Genomic DNA, 6,622 nt, shown 5'->3' on the forward strand with positions numbered 1-6,622 from the left:
CAACCCAATCCAAAAATGGGCAGAAGACCTAAATAGACATTTCTCTGAAGAAGATATACAGATTGCCAACAAACACATGAATGGATGCTCAACATCACTAATCATTAGAGTAATGCAAATCAAAACTACAATGAGGTATCACCTCACACCAGTCAGAATGGCCATCATCAAAAAATCTACAAACAGTAAATGCTGGAGAGGGTATGGAGAAAAGGGAACCCTCTTGCACTGTTTTTGGGAAGGTGAATTGATACAGCCACGATAGAGAACAGTATGGAGGTTCCTTAAAAAACTAGAAATAGAACTACCATATGACCCAGCAATCCTACTACTGGGCATATACCCTGAGAAAACCATAATTCAAAAAGAGTCATGTACCACAATGCTCATTGAAGCTCTATTTACTATAGCCAGGACATGGAAGCAACCTATGTATCCATCGACAGATGAATGGATAAGGAAGATGTGGCACATATATACAATGGAATATTACCCAGCCATAAAAAAAATGAAATTGAGTTATTTGTAGTGAGGTGGATGGTCCTAGAGTCTGTCATACAGATTGAAGTAAGTCAGAAAGAGAAAAACAAATACTGTATGCTAACACATATATATGGAATCTAAAAAAACAAAAATGGTTCTGAAGAACCATTGGGGCAGGATCGGAATAAAGATGCAGATGTAGAGAATGGACCTGAGGACACAGGGAGGGGGAAGGGTAAGCTGGGATGAAGTGAGAGAGTGGCATGGACATATATACACTACCAAATGTAAAATAGATAACTAGTGGGAAGCAGCCGCATAGCACAGGGAGATCAGCTTGGTGTTGTTTGACCACGTAGAGGGGTGAGATAGGGAGGGTGGGAGGCAAGAGGGTGGGGATATGGGGATATATGTATATGTATAGCTGATTCCCTTTGTTATAAAGCAGAAACTAACACACCATTGTAAACCAGTTATACTCCAATAAAGGTGTTTAAAAAAAGTAAAAAAGAAGGAAAAATGATTAAAAGCAGTTGTCTCTGGGGAGTGGATCTCAGGGTACTTCAGAGTGACTTCCTTTGTTTGGAAGTCCTTCTTTATTATGTTTAACCATATTTTGTATTTATTTGATGAAAAAAACCAAAGTCCTTATCCATTTTCTAATAACTCAGCCTCAATAATCAGTCACTCATTTCCCACTTAGTATCCTTTGCTTTATGGTACTAAATTTCATATTTTCCGTACTAAATTACAAGGTTGTTGACACCACGTTCATGTCATACACATCTTTATACTCCTCATGATATATACTGCAACATGTTCTACATAGTATATATTAATATCTGTTGACTGATTAATGAAGATTGAAGGTTATCGTTTTTAATTCAAGTGAGTCATGTTTCTAATTTAATTTTCATTTATTTTCACACTCCCTAAAGAAGCTCATTTTTGTAAACAACCTCGCAACTTTGGATATAGTCATACCTATTTTCCCATTAAATGAATATTGTTAAGAGCATATCATGAAGATAAAGGGGTTAATATTTAGACTTTCCATATAGGAACACCTAAACATGTTGGTGTTCCAGGCCAGCAACATGATGACATTTCCAGGTGAACATCTAATGACCCTACATGATAATCCATTGTCAATAATAATAACAATGCTATAGAACTTTTTAGGTTATCTCAATGATTATCCATGAAAGGCTTTACTATAGAATAGTACAAAGTTAAAATTAAAATAATGACTAGGGCTCTTACCATTTTTAAATCTAGTGAAAGCAGCAGAAGACTGGGAGAAGTTGATAAAGGTTTAATCACCTATAAGTACAAAGAAATGTCTCTATAGTCATGCTATTTGTTGCCTTTTAGAATCGTAGTATAATGCAATCATAAAATCCCAGGGTTGAAGAGATCAGAAATGGTCATTTTTCCAATTTCTCATCCAGTGTGTCTTAACTTTTTGCTACGACATTCCAATAAATAGTCACCCTGCATGGCTAAACATTCTCTCCCAAAGAGACTAATGTTGATTCTAAATTGTTTTAACTTTTGGAAATTTTTCCCTTATACTGAGGCAAAAAAAAAAAAAATCTCTATGTATAACTTTAATGGGTTGGTATTGACCCATTAAGGCCATCCAGAATGAATCCAACACTCATTTCCTGTTAGACACTTTCAGACATTTGAAGAACAGTTTTTGTGCTTCTGAGTCTTCTCTTTCCTTGTCAACTAAATAGAATATGAATCCCCACCCACTGCTGAAGCCTGCCCTTAGAAATCACATCCACCTGTCTGTATTCCCTAAATTACTGTTGCATTTCTGTCTTCAGGAATCTCTGTTACTTTGGGTTAAATTTTAGAGAGAAACGTGGAAAGACCTGGAAAACATTAAGATCCTGGTAACAGCAGGAAGTATATTAGAAAGAAATCTAAACATTTGTTCTTGGGAGGAATTCCCAGTGTGAGGCAATGATTTCCAAGGTCAAGACTTTGGAACAAACCCAAGAAAACATTTACCCTTCTTCACCTACTAGTTTGTCTGGAGGTTGGAGTTAATTTTTAAGTCCAACATCATAGCAGCTCTGAATCGCCCTCCAGAACTAAGGATACAGGACCCACAGCAGCAGGAGGCAGAATGAACAGGCTCTGTTTACACCTTTTCTTTTTTTTTAGTCTTTGCCATTTTAATAGCATAATTGTTGTTTCCCCTATTACAAGACTTAATTTTAAGGTATTCTTCATGGATAAAATTATTGACCTTCAATGTCTGTTCCCCAGACTTTGAAAGCCAATGACCTTGTCGGAAACATCACCTTTGCTCCCTGTCTAACTGACACCTTTGCAAGTGCACTGGGCCAGGGGTCTTATTAATAAATTTTCTTTCCAGTACTTCATTAATAGCTGAATTTCATTAAACCACTCTTTTCACTTCAAGACAAAGGGATTTCTCATTGACATAAGAACAATATTTTGAGTGCTCATAGAAAACTGAATTTAAGAGTTCCATGAAATTACATTTTTTTTTTTTACTCAACTCATATCATTATTCTTACCCTGAAGGTAATCAGTATGAAAACTGTCAAAATCTTTGCTTTTCTAGCTTCTAGCCTTCCAAAATTTTGGTCTTCCATTCAGGAGGTTTTAAAGCAAGGGATTCAAATTTAGGGAATTTAGAGAATGCAAAGGATTATATGGAAAATTCAGTTGTTCCTTGGACTTCCATTTCTTATTTTGTTGGAAGCATCTCAGCTATGGTCTCAGAACTGAAAGGATACAGGTCATTAAAATGGGTAAGAAAGAAGATGTGAGCACTCATGGAAACCTTGGGCTAAACCAAAAGTGGGAGTCAAATTGAAAAGTGACATTGATGTCTTTCTTGCTATGACTAAATTAAGCTCTAAAATTTTATTATTCCCAAGTCATCATCTATGTTCACATCCATTGTATTACAGCCACATTCTAGGTAATTGTCAGATTTCAATTTGGCTTAATTTTTAAGCTGCAGGGGAGTTACAGATTTCAACCTAAGAGCAGGTACTTGGGAAAGGCAGAGCTATCTTTGCCTGTGACCAGGAGAAAAATGTGGAGGGTTTAGAAACACTCCTATACTACTGCCCTGCTTAGTATTGTGACAGCAAGCAGTGCTAACCATCAAGAAAGTCATCACAGATCTTAGGTCTACGTCTCAGAATGTGCCCCCCAAAAGTCTGCACCCATTCACTGGGGAAGCTTGTTATAAAATGCAAATACCTAGGTCCATTGAAATTAAAAAAACCCAAAATCTTCAAATGGCTGACATCATGCAAAATTTCACCATGAAATCCCAGTCTTACAAGTCCCTTTATAGACTTAATCATCTACTAAATCTTTCCTTCTTTATATTTTATTTTCAATATTTCAGGAAATGATTTATCCCCACTCCCCTCACATACACATGTTTCAAAGTCCCCACACAGGTTGCTGTGCAGATAACAATGCAGATGTCAGTAGCTTCCTTTAAGAGAGAATGCAGTGTATCAAAAGGCACATGCCCTGGGTTTTAGAGAGGGTGTTTCATTTCATGCTGATGAAATCATATACTGTAAATTCCTGACCTAGATAAGTATCACAAAGTCTATAATGTATTCCTTCCTACTGTCATCTTCTGCATGTTCGAGTGTCTTCTACCTACTTTGCAATCTGCAATCCAGTCCCTTTTCATTGCTTCTTATTGTCGTTTGCTTCTTTCTGTTTCTTGAAAATAAAAAGAACAATTGTTGATTAAAGTAATAAAGCTCCCATAAAATAGAAACTTCTGAATGATCTTCACCATCAGCATCGTAATTCTGACTTGTGATTCAACACTACTGCTTAAGAGTCACGTCTGTCGGTTTCTAAGTTAGCACAATTCAGCATTTGAGTTCCCAAGAAGTCATAAAATACCCAGAAGAACGTAACTTCTGTAGATCTGTACGGTGTCTGAAATTGTGCTTCTGCAGACTGATCAAAAAGAACTAAACCTCACCACTTCCTTAAGCCCCATTCATCCTACCCTGCAACTTAGTCTGCCCTGCATATAAGCAGTGAAGTCAGAATTTGCACAAAAATATCTGCCCACAAGCCTGACACCCCTTTAGAGGCATTCCTTGGAATTAAGACACTATCACAATTTATTCAGGTTCCTTTTACACTGCAAATAAAGAGAGGAGATGGCAGGAAGGTCACACGTTAGGTTAGCAGGTTAACTGATTAGCTTGTTGTCACCTTGAGCTAGAAGAAGTGAGTCAGAGGATTGGTCAATTTTAATAGGGTACCAAAGCCAGACATGGTTTATAAACTCTTAAAAGAAGTGAACACTTATCTTTGAAATTCTCAACACATCTAGCTTATCATTGGTCTTTGTATTTGTTGAAAAATACTTGGTGCAGAGAGCACCAAGAAGCAAACTGAAGTTATTTAATGTGTTTGCCAAAGGCTGGCTCTTCTTACCTTGGCTCCTTCTGCTCAGTTACCTTTGACCTCAGCTTACTGCCTATTGATGTGTTGATTATTGTCTTGACATATCCTCCTTGTATTCTATGTGGGTGAGTTTAGATTTCCTAAAGTTTTGTTTCTGACCATCTTATCCAGGAGATAAGGAAAGAAGAGCAGATATTAGCCTCTGTGTGTTTGTGATAGTGGTGGTAGGGAGGAGAGAGTTCTCAAAATATTATTTATGATCATCTCACCTTGGAAAAAGAAATAAAAATCATTCCCAATAAGCTTAGGTTTACATATTGGGTGTTTTTGATTTAGTGTGTATGGTACTTAACAGAGGCAAAAATAATTTTGTCCTGATCAGTACACCACAATTTGGCTTTTTTTAAAAAAATTAAATATTATTTAATCTTTACTACTTAATCTTTTAGTAGTCAATCTAATATGATGTAATCAAGTTAAAGCAGCTGGTCCATTAATGAGGTGCCAACACTTTACAGGGGCTTTAAGAGTAAATAAACCAATAAAAAGGAAGCATCATTTTCGGTGTACCAATAGGCAGCTGATTGTGTTTTGACTGGAGGAGTGAGATGTGGGTGCAGAAGGAGAGAGAAGAGTAGGACATTATTTAACATTAAGTAAGGACTACACCTTATATCAGGGGATGGAAGGAACTGCTACAGCCAGCAAGTCCCTTTCAGAGGATGTGCTAAGGCCGCACTAACCCATTTGTCTTTGTATTTTTGTTTAGTTGTTTGTTTTGTTTTGTTTTTTTGCAAGCATTGTAATAGTTTATTTTTCTTTAATGCTGTTACTTTTATTTTTTTCCAGGATTATTGAGATATAATTGACAAAAATTGTATATATTTAAGGTGTGCAACATGATCGTTTGATAGACATATACCTTGTGAAATGATTATAATCAAGTTAATACATGCATCACCTCACATAGTTACCTTTTTTTTGGTGTGTTGAGAGCAGTTATGATTTACTGTCTCAGCAAATTTCATTTATACAATACAGCTTATCAACTAGAGTCACCATGTGATACATTAGATCCTCAGACCTTATTCATTTTATAACTGAAAGTTTGTAACCTTTTAACAACCTCTCCCCATTTCCCCCACCTCCCCAGCCCCTGGAAACCACCATTCTACTGTCTGTTTCTATGAATTGAGTTTTGTTTTTTTTTTAGATTCCATATATAAGCAATACGGTATTTGTTTTTTATCTGTCTGGCTTAATTTACTTAGCATTATTTACTTATAAGTTTTACCTTCTAAACTACAGGTTTATCCATGGTGTCGCAAATGGCAGCATTTCCTTCTTTTTTAAAATTGAATAATTATCTATCTATCTATCTATCTGTCTATCTATCTACCTATCACATTTTCTTTATCCATTCATCCATTGATCGAAACTTAGGTTGTTTGCATACCTTGGCTACTGTGAATAATGCTGTAATGAACATGGGAGTGCAGATACCTCTTCGAGATAATGATTTTGGGGTTTTTTTGCGTATATATCCAGAAGTGGCATTGCTAAATCATACACTAGTTATCTTTAATTTCTTGAGGAAACGCCATACTGTTTTCCTAGTGGCTATGCCAGTTTACATTCCCACCAACAGTGTACAGAAGTTCCTTTTTCTCCATATCCTCACCAGCATTTATTATCT

Source organism: Physeter macrocephalus, chromosome 9, assembly GCF_002837175.3.
Source record: "Physeter macrocephalus isolate SW-GA chromosome 9, ASM283717v5, whole genome shotgun sequence".
Lineage (NCBI taxonomy): Eukaryota > Metazoa > Chordata > Mammalia > Artiodactyla > Physeteridae > Physeter > Physeter macrocephalus.